The following is a 14,737-nucleotide window of genomic DNA, read 5'->3' as shown; positions in this document are numbered from 1 at the left end:
CCACCATGCCCAGCTAATTTTTTGCATTTTTCTTTTTTTTTTTTTTTTGAGATGGAGTCCCACTCTGTCACCCAGGCTAGAAGGCAGTGGTGCGATCTCGGCTTACTGCAACCTCCGTCTCCCGGGTTCAAGCATTTCTTCTGCCTCAACCTCCCGAGTAGCTGGGATTACAAGTGCACGCCACCATGCCCGGCTAATTTTTTGTATTTTTAGTAGAGATGGGGTTTCACCATGCTGGCCAGGCTGGTCTTGAATTCCTGACCTTGTGATCCACCCACCTCGACCTCCTAAAGTGCTGGGATTACAGGCGTGAGCCACCGCACCTGGCCTTTTGTTTTTGAAAGAGAGTCTCACTCCTTCACCCAGGCTGCAGTACAGTTGCATGATCTCTGCTCACTGCAACCTCCACCTCCTGGTGCAAGCAATTCTCATGTCTCACCCTCCCAAGTATCTGGGATTACAGATGTGTGCCACCACACCCGGCTAATTTTTTATTTTAGTAGAGACGGGGGTCTCACCATGTTGGCCAGGCTGGTCTCAAACTCCTGACCTCAGATCATCCACCCACCTCGGCCTCCCAAAGTGCTGGGATTACAGGAGTGAGGTACCGCCCACAGCTTGCCACTTTATAAAACAGATCTCCAGTCATCCACTCTGCCAAATCTGTTCCCTTGCTGCCTACTAACTGAGGCACAAGTGTGTGTGTGTGTGTGTGTGTGTGTATGTGTTTTAACAGCACTTTTGGTACTAATTTCTGTATAAGTTGGGATGAGGAATTCTGGCTACTGTTTCAAACAACCCTGAAACCTCTCTACTTTAACCCAACAAAGTATTTCTTGCTGGCTTCACAGTCCAGGCTGGGGCTGCAGAAGTGCTCTGGCCGGGCGCGGTGGCTCACGCCTGTAATCCCAGCACTTTGGGAGGCTGAGGCGGGCGGATCACGAGGTCAGGAGATCGAGACCATCCTGGCTAACACGGTGAAACCCCGTCTCTACTAAAAATACAAAAAATTAGCCGGGCATGGCAGCGGGCGCCTGTAGTCCCAGCTACTCCGGAGGCTGAGGCAGGAGAATGGTGTGAACCCGGGAGGCGGAGCTTGCAGTGAGCTGAGATCGCGCCACTGCACTCCAGCCTGGGCGACAGAGCGAGACTCCGTCTCAAAAAATAAAAAAAAGAAGAAGTGCTCTGCACCCCGCCCCGCAGTCACTCAGGGACCAGCCTGCTATCTGGGCCTCCGGTATGTTCCAGGGCTTCAGACTCCATCTCAGAATCCTCTGGATTTGGGGACATGTGAGAGAGACAGAATGAAGTATTTTACAAGAAATTTTAAAGACCGTATCTGAATGCGGCACATTTTGTCTACATTCTGTTGGCCAGAATCCTAATACGCTTGGAAATTGGAAGCTGGGTAACATGCTTATAGAACTGTGTGCAGTACAAGATTACATGGGCTGTGAGTCAGGATCCAGTGGGTATGCTTGGCTTCTTTAGGGAAAAAATGCACAGATGCTTATAAAATCACAGGCATCCCTCAGAGATATTGCAGGTTCAGTTCCGGACCACCACAATAAAGCAAATATTGTAGTAAAGTGAGTCATACAAATTTTTTTGTTTCCGAGTGCATATAAAAGTTATGTTTACGCTATACTGTAACCTATTAAATGTGCAATAGCATTATGTTTAAAAAACAGGCCAAGCGTGATGGCTCATGCCTGTAATTCCAGCACTTTGGGAGGCTGAAGTAGGTGGATTGCTTGAGCTCAAGACTTTGAGACCAACCTGGGCAACATGGTGATACCCAAAATACGAAAATTAGCTGAGCATGGTGGCATGCGTCTGTGGTCCCAGCTACTCAAGAAGCTGAAATGGGAGGATCATCGGAGCCAGGGAAGTCGAGGTTGCAGTGAACTGTGATCACACCACTGCCCTCCAGCCTGGGTGACAGAATGAGACCCTGTCTCAAAAAAATAAAAATAAAAATAAACAGAAAATTTAAAAATGCTGTATTTAAAAAACTCCAATGTACATAATTTAAAATATTTTATTTTATTTTTTTGAGACAAAGTCTCACTCTTGTTCCCCAGGCTGGAGTGCAATGGTGCGATCTCGGCTCACTGCAACCTCCACCTCCCGGGGTTCAAGCGATTCTCCTGCCTCAGCCCTACAGAGTAGCTGGGATTACGGGCGCCTGCCACCATGCCCGGCTAATTTTTGTATTTTTAGGAGAGACAGGGTTTCACCATGTTGGCCAGGCTGGTCTCGAACTCCTGACCTCAGGTGATCCACCCAATTACAGGTGTGAGCCACTGCACCCAGCCTAAAATATTTTATTGTTAAAAATGCTAATGATCATCTGAGCCTTCAGTGAGTTGCAATCTTTTCGTTGGTGAAGGGTCTTGCCTTGATGTTGATGGCTGCTGACAGATTAGGGTGGTGGTTGCTGAAGTTTGGGGTGGCTGGGGCAATTTCTTAAAATAAGACAATAATGAAGTCTGCCACATTGACTCTTCCTTTCACAAAGGATTTCTCTGTATCATGCAACACTGTTAGATAGCATTTTACCCACAGTAGAACTTCTTTCAAAATTGGAGTCAGTTGACTCTGGGCACACTGCCTGGGAGTTAGCCGTGCTCTGTAAGGAGCAGCCAAAAAAGAAAAATAAAAAAAATGGAAGCAATCCTCTCAAACCCTGCCCGTCCTTTATCAGCTCAGAAGATGGAATATTCTAAATCCTTTGTTGCTATTTCAACAATGTTCATAGCATCTTCACACCAGGAGTAGCTTCCATCTCAAGAAACCATTTTTTTTTTTTTCCTTTTGAGACAGACTCTTGCTCTGTCGCCCAGGCTGGAGCTCAGTGGCGCGATCTCGGCTCACTGCAAGCTCCGCCTCCCGGGTTCACGCCATTCTCCTGCCTCAGCTTCCTGAGTAGCCGGGACTACAGACGCCCACCACCATGCCCGGCTAATTTTTTGTATTTTTAGTAGAGACGGGGTTTCGCCGTGTTAGCCAGGATGGTCTCGATCTCCCAACCTTGTGATCCACCCGCCTCGGCCTCCCAAAGTGCTGGGATTACAGGCGTGAGCCACGGCGCCTGGCCCCGTTTCAGAAGGTTTTCAATTTACTTTCCCAGAGGAATCACTCTATGGCAACTATAGCCTTATGAAATGTATTCCTTAAAGAGTAAGACTTGAAAGTCAAAATTACTCCTTGACCCATGGACTCTCAGAATGGACGTTATGCTAGCAGGCATGGAGACAACATTGATTTCCTTGTACATCTTCACTAGAGTTCTTGAGCAGCAACATTTTGAAAGGAATTTTTTTTTTTTCCCCTGAACAGTACGTCTCAACAGTGGGCTTAAAATATTCAATAAACCATGCTGTAAACAGATATGCCGTCATGCAGGTTTTGTTGTTCCATTTATACAGCATAAGCAAAGTAGATTTAGCATAATTCTGAGGGGCCCTGGGATTTTTAGAACAGTCAATGAGCACCAGCTTCAAATTAAAGTCACCAGTGGCATTAGCCCTTAATAAGAGAGTAAACCTGTCCTTTGAAGCTTTGAAGCCAGGCATTGCCTACTCTTCTCTAGCTATGAAAGTCCTAGATTGCCTCTTCTTCTAATAGAAGGCTGTTTTGCCTGCACTGAAAATCTGTTGTTTAGTGTAGCCATCTTCATTAATGAGCTTAGCTAGATCTTCTGGATAACTTGCTGCAGTTTCTCCATCAGCACTTGCTGCTTCACCTTGTACTTTTAGGTTATGGAGATGGCTTCTTTCTTTAAACCTCAAGGACCAACCTCTGCTAGCTTCAAACATTTCTTTTACAGAGTCCTCACCTCTCAGCCTTCATAGGACTGAAGTGAGTTAAGGCCTTTATCCGGATTAGGTTTTGGCTTAAGGGAGTGTTGTGGCAAATTTGATCTTTTTTTTTTATTTTTGAGACAGTTTCACTCTGTCACCCAGGCTGGAGTGCAGTGGCACTATCTTGGCTCACTGCAGCTTCTACCTCCCGGGTTGAAGTGATTCTCCTGTCTCAGCCTCCTGAATAGCTGGGATTACAGGCATGAGCCACTGTGCCTGGCTAGTTTTTTTATTTTTAGTAGAGACAGGGTTTTACCATGTTGGCCAGGCTTGTCTCGAACTCCTGATCTCAAGTGATCTACCTGCCTCAGCCTCCCAAAGTACTGGGATTATAGGCATGAGACACTGCACCCGGCCTGGATTTGTTCTTCCATTCAGACCACTCTTTCTCCATATCAGCAATAAGTCTGTTTAGTTTTCATGCCACTCATGTGTTCACTGGAGTAGCACTTTTAATTTCCTTCAAGAACTTTGCCTGTGCATTCACAACTTGGTCAACTGTTTGGTATAAGAGACTCGGCTTTCATCCTACCTCGGCTTTCAACGTGGCTTCTTCACTAAGCCTAATCATTTCCAGCTTTTGATTTAAAATGAGAGATATGCAATTCTTCCTTTTACTTCAACACTTACAGGCCATTGTAGGATTATTCATTGACCTAATTTCAATATTGCTTTGTCTCAGTGAATAGGGAAGCCTAAGAAAAAAGACAGAGGTGGGGAATGGCAGGTCAGTGGAGCAGTCAGAACACACATGTTATTAAGTTTTTCATCTTATATGGGCACAGTTTGTAGTGCCCCAAAACAATTATTTAGGTTGGTGAAAAAATAATTGCAGTTCTTGCTATTACTTTTAATGTCAAAAACTGCAATTACTTTTGCACCAACCTAATACAATTGTAACATTAAAGATCACTGATCCCAAATCACCATAACAGATATAATAATGAGAAAATCTGAAATATGAGAATTGCCAAAATGTGACACAGACATGAAGTGAGCACTTCTTGTTGGACAAATGGCGCTGATAGACGTGCTTAAAGCAGGTTGGGAGGCTAAGGTGGGCAGATCACCAGACGTCAGGAGTTCGAGACTAGTCTGGCCAACATGGTGAAATCCCGTCTCTACAAAACATGAACAAACATTAGCCAGGCGACGTGGTGTGCACCTGTAATCCCAGCTACTCGTGAGAAGTGCAGTAAAGTGGCATGCAATAAAATGATTTTCTCATAGACATGTGTGGTTCAGTTTTTTTTTCTTAGCTGTGTTCCTGAGCAGCTGCAGATTGCTGAGCCTAGAGAAGTGAGAGGTTGCGAACTGGTAAACTTTTACTTTATTTTATTTTGAGACAGGTTCTTGCTCTTTTGCCCAGGCTGAAGTTCAGTGGTGCAATCATAGCTTACTGCAACCTCAAACTCCTGGGCTCAAGAGACCCTTCGGCCTCAGCCTCTGGAGTAGCTGGCTTTACAGGTGTGTGCCACCACACCTGGATAATATTTTTAAAATCTTTTTTAGCGATGGGGTCTTGCTAGATTGCCCAGGCTGGAGTAAACTTTTATTTTAAAGCAGAGAAGCCTCAGCAGACAATTTTTTATTTTGGTAAACTTAAGAGACAGCTACTTAGTTCTTAGTCCCTGGTGCCATGGCAAGTGGGTATTTGAAAATTCTGAACCTTTTAATGTTGTTTTTTTCAGGTGGGTTATCACATTGTATGCTTACAACTGACCCAGACTTTTTTTTTTTGAGACAGAGTCTTGCTCTGTCGCCCAGGCTGGAGTGCAGTGGTGCTATCTTGGCTCACTGTAACCTCCACCTCTCGGGTTCAAGTGATCCTTGTGCCTCAGCCTCCTGAGTAGCTGGGATCACAGGTGTGTACCACCATCCCTGTATAATTATTTGTATTTTTAGTAGAGACAGGGTTTCACTATGTTGGCCAGGCTGGTCTCAAACTCCTGACCTCAAGTGATCAGCCTGCCTTGGCCTCCCAAAGTGCTGGGATAACAGGATTGAGCCACTGTGCCTGGCCCTGACTTAGATTTAAAATAAATCATCCTGTATTCATGGATTTATTTTTCCAATTTTGGAGGGAAATTATAAGAAGGGTGGATTAGTCACTCAAATCTCTGCTAAATTCAAGGAGACTGGAGCTTCCTACAGTTTAGATCTGGCTCCCTGGCAGATTGCCTGTGATTTGCTTTAACATTTATATTTCTCCTGCCAAGGGCATGCTATTTTCCTGGAATTGTGGTCTCTTTGCCATGATATTTATTCTGTATTTATCCCACAGACTCCATGGCCGAGTTAATCACTGATGTAGCCTGAACTGAACCCAAAGCCTGCCAGTGATTCTGATCACACACTTGAAGCCGCTAGAGAAGAAAAGCCATCCTTATGGGCTCTACTCTTATAGACAGATACAGTCATCAAATGGAAAAATCCTCAATGTCCTTGTTAACGGCAGCATGTGAAGGTAAATCAGGGGTTGGTCACCCATAGACTTCATTATGAATTCTTATTATTGTTAATCTCTGAGACAGAAATTATTTGCCTCCAGGCCAAGCACAGTGGCTCATGCCTGTAATCCCAGCATTTTGGGAGGCCAAAGTGGGAGGATTGCTTCAGGCCAGGAGTTCAAAATCAGCCTGGGCAATATAGTGAGAGCCTATTTCTACAAAATAATTTTTAAAATTAAAAAAAAAAAAAAAAAAAAAAAAGGCCAGGTGCAGTGACTCACTCCTGTAATCCCAGCACTTTGGGAGGCCAAGGTGGGTGGATCACCTGAGTTCAGGAGTTCGAAACCAGCCTGGGCACATGGTGAAACCCCATCTCTACTAAAAATTAAAAAAAATTTAGCTGGGCATGGTGACACATGTCTGTGATCCCAGCTACTTGGGAGGCTAAAAGCAAGAAATTTGGAAGGGGTCTGGGTCCCCGATGAATCCAGAGCTCCCATTCCAGTTCTGGACTGCCCTTCCAGATTTTTATGTAATAGAGAAATGAATTACTATCCTGTTTAAGCCATCCTGTTTAAGCCACTGTCACTGTGATCTTCCTGTCACTTGCAGCTGAGTGGAATCCTAAATGACAAAGGCCTCCATCTTTAGAATGAATATTCTGGATCAAGTAATCTTTTCTCTTTCTCTTCGCTTCTTTTCTTTGTCTTTCTAAGTCTGAATGCACATGTGATTGGAATGAGGAGGTCAGGTCTTTCGATTGCTGACCTTTTGCTGGCTGAGATCTCCTTAAAACTCTGACTTCTTCTCTCACCACTTAGCCATTGTTGAGAATCAAAAATCAGTTCTACCCGTAAAATGTCCTGGCAAACCTGGTAGACATTCTCCAAATATCTGTGTGGACAAAGCTTGAGGATGTGACTAAAATACCATCAAAATTAAAGTTAATTATACATTTCCCATCACCTAAGAAAAGTAGGAATTATAAATCCCAGTTGGTGGATGTGAATTTGGCTGCTAGCAATAGTGATGAGTGTAGATTCTGGGGATAGTTAGTGAAGACATAAAACTTGGCAACTAAAGTCGTGGAGACAAAGCTCCTGCTTGAGACATGGGCGACCCGCACTGTTCAAAACAACAGCGACCACTCAGATCTTCCTCTGACTGGAAACTGGTAATTATCCCTTATTTTAAATAGTTGATTTAAAAAACATCAAGCAGCCAGGCGTGGTGGCTCACGCCTGTAATCCCAGCACTTTGGGAGGCCAATGCAGGTGGATCCCTTGAGGTCAGGAGTTCAAGACCAGCCTGGCCAACATGGTGAAACCCTGTCTCTACTAAAATACAAAAATTAGCCAGGCATGGTATTGCATGCCTGTAATCTCAGCTACTTGGGAGGCCGAGGCAGGAGAATCGCTTGAACCTGGGACGCGGAGGTTACAGTGAGCCAAGATCATGCCACTGCACGCCAGCTTGGGTGACAGAGCGAGACTTCATCTCAAATAAATAAATAAATTAATTAAATTAAATAAAAAACATCAGACCAAATAAATGGCTGCAGGAGATTCCTGGCCCCCAGAATTACCAAGAGTAACACCCGGAAGAGTCAGCTCAAATGCTCAGCAACCTTGGATGGTTCTCTCTGGTTTGCCCCAGAGTATGGGTTTTGTCTGTTTTTCAAGATGGCCAACTACGGACATCTGGTTCTGGGAAGATGAAATACACATATTTCTCCCAGTTTTCCCACTGAGTATAACTAAAAACCCTGAAAATTATATAAAAACAAACATAAGAAACCTGGAGAGATGGAGAGAAGAAAACAGATCAACTAAGGACATTGAGTCCCAGGGAACAGCATGGTGGTGAATCCCTGGGTTTTCCTTTTGACTCTGGTCCTCACCCCTGCAAATGCTACCAAATGTTGAGTAGGAGGCTAGATGTCCCATCTCATGAGGCTGTAATGTAAACTGTGAATGTAAAATGCATATGTAGAACCTACTGCCAGGGTGGCATGAGAGACGGCAGAATAGAGGGCCAAGAATTTCATCCCTAATAGGAGATAATGACCCCCACCCCCACAACCCCACTTTATGGAATCGATGGAGACCACGTGAGGGTCCTGGACTTCTACCCCTAACTCACAGTAATGACCCCCCCGCAACAGCCTTTCCACTGGAGTGGTGGCAGAAGAGCCCTAGCGGAGGATCAGGACTTTCACCATTGCCTAGCAATAACAAGGTCACTCTGCACCTTGTGGCCTCAGTGGCCACACGTAGTGTAGTACCCAGGTATCCCTACCTCTACCAGCCAGGAAAGTATCAGTGCAAGCCTATTGGAAGGCTGGAACTCTCATTCCCACCTAGCAATAATAATAAGCACCCTTTCCTCTATCAGATATAAACAGAGCTGACTGAGAGACCTGGATTTCTACCTCCATTTAGCAGTAACAAGGCAGCACTCCTTCTTCCCTTGCCAGAATAATGTCACAGAAAGCCACTAGAAACAGAAGGTATTGATAAGATCCAAAGTCTCATAACTCCCCCAAATTCCAAGTTTAAATAAAAAATCGTTCATTATGAATGATACCAAAACCATGAAGATCTCAAATTGAATGGAAAAAAAAATCAGTGGATGCCAACACCAAGATGACAGAGATGTTAGAATGACCTTGCAAGGATTTTAAAGTAGCCATTATAAAAATACCTCAATGAGCAATTAAGAACAAGCTTGAAACAAACAAATAAGCAAACAAAAGCACTCAGCAAAGAAATAGGAAGCCTCAGCAAAGAAGTGGAAGGTATAAAGTAGAACCAAATTAAAACTTTAGATGTGAAAAATACAATAACAGAAATTGTAAACTCAATGAATGAGCTCATCAGCAAAATAGAAGGCACAGAGGAACAAATCAGTAAACTTGACGATGGAATGATAGACATTACCCAATCTGAACAGAGAGATAACAGACTTTAAAAAAAATGAACAGAATTGCAAGGACTTGTGGGACTATAACGAAAGGGCTAATATTTGTGTCACTGAATTCCTGGAAGAAGAAGCAAAGAAAGAGGGCAATGCTGAAAAGTATTGGAAGAAATAATGGTGAAAACTTTCCAAGTTTGGCAGAAGACATAAGCTACAGATTCCAGAAGATGAGTAAAACCCAAACAGAATAAAACAACAACAACAAAAAATCCAGGCCAACACTCTTCATAATCAAATTTCTAAAAACTGAAGATGAAGAAAAAAATCTTGAAAGCAGCAAGAAAAGAACAACATCTCACTTACAGAGGGAAAGAAATCAATGTTAATGACAGTGGATTTTTCATCAGAAACCATAGATGCTGGAAGGAAGTGGCACAACATTTTTCTAGTGCTGAAAGAAAAGAACTGCCAACCAAGAATCTTGTACACAGTGAAAATATCCTTCAGGAAACAAGGGGAAGTCAAGGCATCCTCAAATAAAGGAAAACTAAAACCGTGTCATCAACAGACATGTTTTAAATAAGGAAAGGGAGTTCTTGAAAAAAAAAGAAAACGATAAAAGAAGTAATCTTAGAATATCTGGGAAGAAGAAAACACATGGTAATCAAAAATATGGGTAAATATAATAGACTTTCCTTTCCTAAATTGTGTTTGATGGTTGAAGCAGAAATTATAACACTGTTTGATGAGGTTCTAAATGTATGTACAGGAAAAACTTAAGACAATTATATTAGAAATAGGGAAAAGTAAAGGAGCATAAAAGGAGGTAAAGTTTCTACCCTTCATTCAAACTGGCAAAATGAAAACTGTAAGAAGTTATGTATATATAATAAAGAGCAACCGCTGAAAAAAGATTTGCAAAGAGATAGACTAGAAAACACTGGAAATAGGCTGGATGTGGTGGCTCATGCCTGTGATCCCAGCACTTTGAGAGGCCAGGGTGAGAGGATCACCTGAGGCCAGGAGCTTGAGACAAGCCTGGGCAACACAGTGAGACTCCATATCTAAAAAAAAAAAAAAAAAAAATTAGCTCGGTTTGGTGGTTTGCACTTGTAGTCCCAGCTATTCCGGAGGCTGAGGCAGGAGGATCACCAGAGCCAAATGAGAGAAGTTGAAGGTTACAGTGAGCCATGATCACACCACTGCACTCTAGTCTGGGTGACAGAGTGAGACCTCTTTTCTAAAACAAACAAACAAACAAACAAGATAAATCAAAATGGAATTCTAGTAAATAAGTAACGCACAAGAAAGTAGGAAAAGGAAAACAGAGAAATAAATTTTAAAAAACCAGAAAGAACAAACAGAAAACAAAAAGTAAAATGGCAAACTTAGGCCGGGTATGATGGCTCATGCCTGTAATCCCAGCACTTTGGGAGGCAGAGGTAGGTGGATTGCTTGAAAGAGTGAGACCTCTTTTCTAAAACAAACAAACAAACAAGATAAATCAAAATGGAATTCTAGTAAATAAGTAACGCACAAGAAAGTAGGAAAAGGAAAACAGAGAAATAAATTTTAAAAAACCAGAAAGAACAAACAGAAAACAAAAAGTAAAATGGCAAACTTAGGCCGGGTATGATGGCTCATGCCTGTAATCCCAGCACTTTGGGAGGCAGAGGTAGGTGGATTGCTTGACATCAAGAGTTCAAGATCAGCCTTGCCAACATGATCTCTACTAAAAATACAAAAATTAGCCAGGCATGATGGTGCATGCCTGTAGTCCCAGCTACTCAGGAGGCTGAGGCAGGAGAATCGGCTGAACCCAGGAGGCGGAGGTTGCAGTGAACTGAGATTACGTCACTGTACTCCAGCCTGGGCAACAGGGTGAGACTCCATCTCAAAAATAAATAAATAATAAAAATAGAAGAACAAAAACATGACCCAACTATATGCTGTATACAAGAACCTCTCTTCAAATATAACAACACAGGCAGGTGGAAAGTAAAAGGATGAAATATCAAAAAGACTAATCAAAGGAAAGCAGAAATGGCTATATTAATATTAGATAAAGTAGACTTTAGAGAAAAGAAAATTACTAGGGACATAGAAGGACATTATATAATAAAAGATTTAATCCTCCAGTAACACACAGCAGTGTGTATGCACCAAACAACTGAGCTGCAAAAATATATGAGGCAAAAACTAATAGAACTGTGCTACGCTTTGAATGTTTGTTCCTTACAAATCTCATGTTCATATTTAATCCCCATTGTTGGAGGTGGGACCTGGTGGGAGGTGTTTGATCATAGGGTAGGATTCCTCATGAATAGCTTAGCAGCATCCCCTTGGTGATGAGTGAGTTCTCGCTCTGAGTTCATGCAAGATCTGGTGTTTAAAAGTGTGTGGCACCTTCCTCCCCATCTCTCTCTCCTGCTTCGTCTCTCACCATGTGATATGCCTGCTCCCTCTTGGCCTTCTACCATGACTGTAAGCCTCCTGAAGCCCTCACCAGAGGCAGATGTTGGCAGCATGCTACCTATACAGCCTACAGAATTATGAGCCAACTAAACTTCTTTTCTTTATAAATTACCCAGTCTCAGATACTCCTTATAGCAATGCAAAAACAGCCTAACACAACTGAAAAGAGAAACAGACAAATCTACAATTATGGCTGGAATTTTCTACACCTCTCTCTCAATAATTGCTTAGAACGAGTGGACAGAAAATCAGAAGATTGTAAGAAGGCTTAACATCATCATCAACCAACAGATTCTAATTAAACTTTATAGAGCACTCCACCTAACAGCAGCAGAACACACATTCTTTTCAAGTACCCATGGGACACATACCAAGATAGATTACATCCTGGGCCATGAAACAAACTTCAGAAAATTTTAAATCATTGAAAACATAAAGTGTGTTCTCTGACCAGTGGAATCAAATTAGAAATCAATAAAAGAAAGATGATGAGTACAACTACAAACACTTGAAAAATAAACAACACACTTTGAAGTAATCTATGAGGAAGTCTCAAGGGGAATGAAAAATGCGTTGAACTGAATGAAAATAAAATGGCAGCCTATCAAAATTTGTGGGACACAGCTAAAGCAGTGCCAAGAAGGAAATCTAGAATTTTGGGGCTCAAGCGATCCTCTTGCTTCACCCTCCAGAGTAACTGGGACTATGTATGCCACCAAGCCAGCAGTTTGGCAGTTAAAACAAACAAACAAACAAACAAACAAACAACCATGCAGCTACCACGTGATGTAGCAATTGCACTTGTGGGCATTTAACTCAGAGAAATGGAAATTTATGTTGACAGAAAACTAACTATACATAAATATTTATAGAAGCTTTGTTCATTACTGCTAAAAATTGGAAACAACCTAGATGTCCTTCTATAGATGAATGATTAAACTTTGGTACATCTGTAGCATGGAATACTACTCAGCAATAAAAGGAAGCCAACTACTGATACACATATTGATGATGTGTGTGAAGCTCTAGAGGATTATGCTGAGTGAAAAAAGTCAATCCACAAAGGTTACATACTATATAATTCCATTTAGATAGCATTCCCCCCACATTTTTTTTTTTCTTTTGACATGGAATTTCACTTTTATCGTCCAGGCTGGAGTACAATGGCATGATCTCGGCTCACCACAACCTCCGCCTCCTGGGTTCAGGCAATTCTCCTGCCTTAGCCTGCCTTGGCAGGCTGGTCTTGAACTCCCAACTCCCAATCTCAGGTGATCCTCCCACTTCAGCCTCCCAAAGTGCTGGGATTACAGGTGTGAGCCACTGTGCCTGGCCTTTTTTTTTTTTCCCCCCAAAATGGCGTCTTGCTGTCGCCCAGGCTGGAGTACAGTGGCCTCTCAGCTCACTGCAACCTCCGCCTCCAGGGTTCAAGCAAGTCTTGTGTGTGCTTCAGCCACCAAGTAGCTGGGACGACAGGTACACCACCACGCCGGGCTAATTTTTGTATTTTTAGTAGAGACAAGGTTTTGCCGTGTTGGCCAGGCTGGTCTCGAACCCCTGGCCTCAAGTGATCCACCCACCTCGGCCTCCCAAAGTGCTGGGATTACAGCAGTGAGCCACCATTTCTGGTATACTCTTGAAATGACAAAGTTATAGAAACGGAGAATAGATTAGTGGTTGCCAGGGATTACAGAATGATAGGAAGAAAGGCCCATGGCTATGAAAGGGCTTCATGATAATCCTTGTGATGGAAATGTTCTGTATCTTGACTGTATCAATGTCAATATCCTGGTTGTGATCCAGTTTTGCAACATGTTACCACTGAGGGAAACTGGATAAAAGATACACAGGATTTCTCTATCCTTCCTTCCCTCCTTCCTTTTTTCCACACCCAGGAAAGACCTGAGCATCTATTTCTTTCTTTCTTTTTTTTTTTTTTTTTTGAGTCAGGGTCTCGCTGGGTTGCCCAGCCTGGAGTGCAGTGGTGCTGGTGCAGTCTTGGCTCACTACAGCCTCCCCACTTCTGGGCTCAAATGATTCTCCTACCTCAACCTCAGGAGTACTTGGAATTACAGGTATGCGCCACCACATCCGGCTTACTTTTTTGTTTTTAATTTTCTTTCAGCTTAGTTTTGTATTTTTTGTAGAGACAGGGTTTCGCCATGTTGCCCAGGCTGGTCTCAGACTTCTGAGCTCAAGCCATCTGCCTGCCTCACCTCCCAAAGTATTGGGATTATAGGCATGAGCCACCGCACCTGGCCTGAGAATATATTTCTTTTAATTGCATATGAGTCTACAGTTATCCCAAAACAAAATTATTTATTTATATATTTTTTACTTTTTTTGAGATGGAGTCTTGCTCTGTCACCCAGGCTAGAGTATAGTGGGGTGATCTCAGCTCACTGCAACCTCTGCCTCCTGGGTTCAAGTGATTCTCCTGCCTCAACCTCCCGAGTAGCTGGGAATACAGCTGCACGCCATCACGCCTGGCTAATTTTTGTATTTTTAGTAGAGACCAGGTTTCACCATGTTGGCCAGGCTGGTCTTGAACTTCTGACCTTAGGTGATCCACCCTCCTCGGCCTCCCAAAGTGCTAGGATTATAGGCATGAGTCACTGTGTCCAGCCCAAAACATATTTTTTTTTTCTTTTTAGATGGAGTCTCTATCACCCAGGCTGGAGTGCAGTGGCACGATCTCGGCTTACCGCAACCTCCGCCTGCCAGGTTCAGGTGATTCTCCTGTCTTAGCGTCCGGAGTAGCTGGGACTACAGGCATATGCCGCCACACCCAGCTAATTTTTGTATTTTTAGCAGAGATGAGATTTCTCCATGTTGGCCAGGCTCGTCTTGATCTCCAATCTCAGGTAATCGGCTCTTCTTGGCCTCTCAAAGTGCTAGGATTACAGGCTTGAGCCACCACTCCTGGCCCAAAACATAAATTTAATTAAGCACAGTGGCTCACGCCTGTAATCCCAGCACTTTGGGAGACCAAGGCAGGCGGATCACCTGAGGTCGGGAGTTCGAGAC

General features: G+C 43.2%; 1 long non-coding RNA gene across 2 annotated transcripts in view; it reads right to left on the bottom strand.

The window, feature by feature from the left end:
• Window positions 1-1,164: 1,164 nt before the first annotated feature.
• LOC105476034 (uncharacterized) overlaps window positions 1,165-14,737 on the bottom strand; it is a 72,837-nt gene continuing 59,264 nt past the window's right edge. For both annotated transcript variants that reach the window (XR_983802.3, XR_011606842.1), the window contains one exon: window positions 1,165-4,561. This is a non-coding gene — a long non-coding RNA (uncharacterized lncRNA). The remainder of the gene's footprint in view (window positions 4,562-14,737) is intronic.

This window comes from Macaca nemestrina, chromosome 8 (assembly GCF_043159975.1).
Source record: "Macaca nemestrina isolate mMacNem1 chromosome 8, mMacNem.hap1, whole genome shotgun sequence".
Taxonomy (NCBI): domain Eukaryota; kingdom Metazoa; phylum Chordata; class Mammalia; order Primates; family Cercopithecidae; genus Macaca; species Macaca nemestrina.
This window is presented reverse-complemented; position numbering and strand designations above follow the sequence as displayed.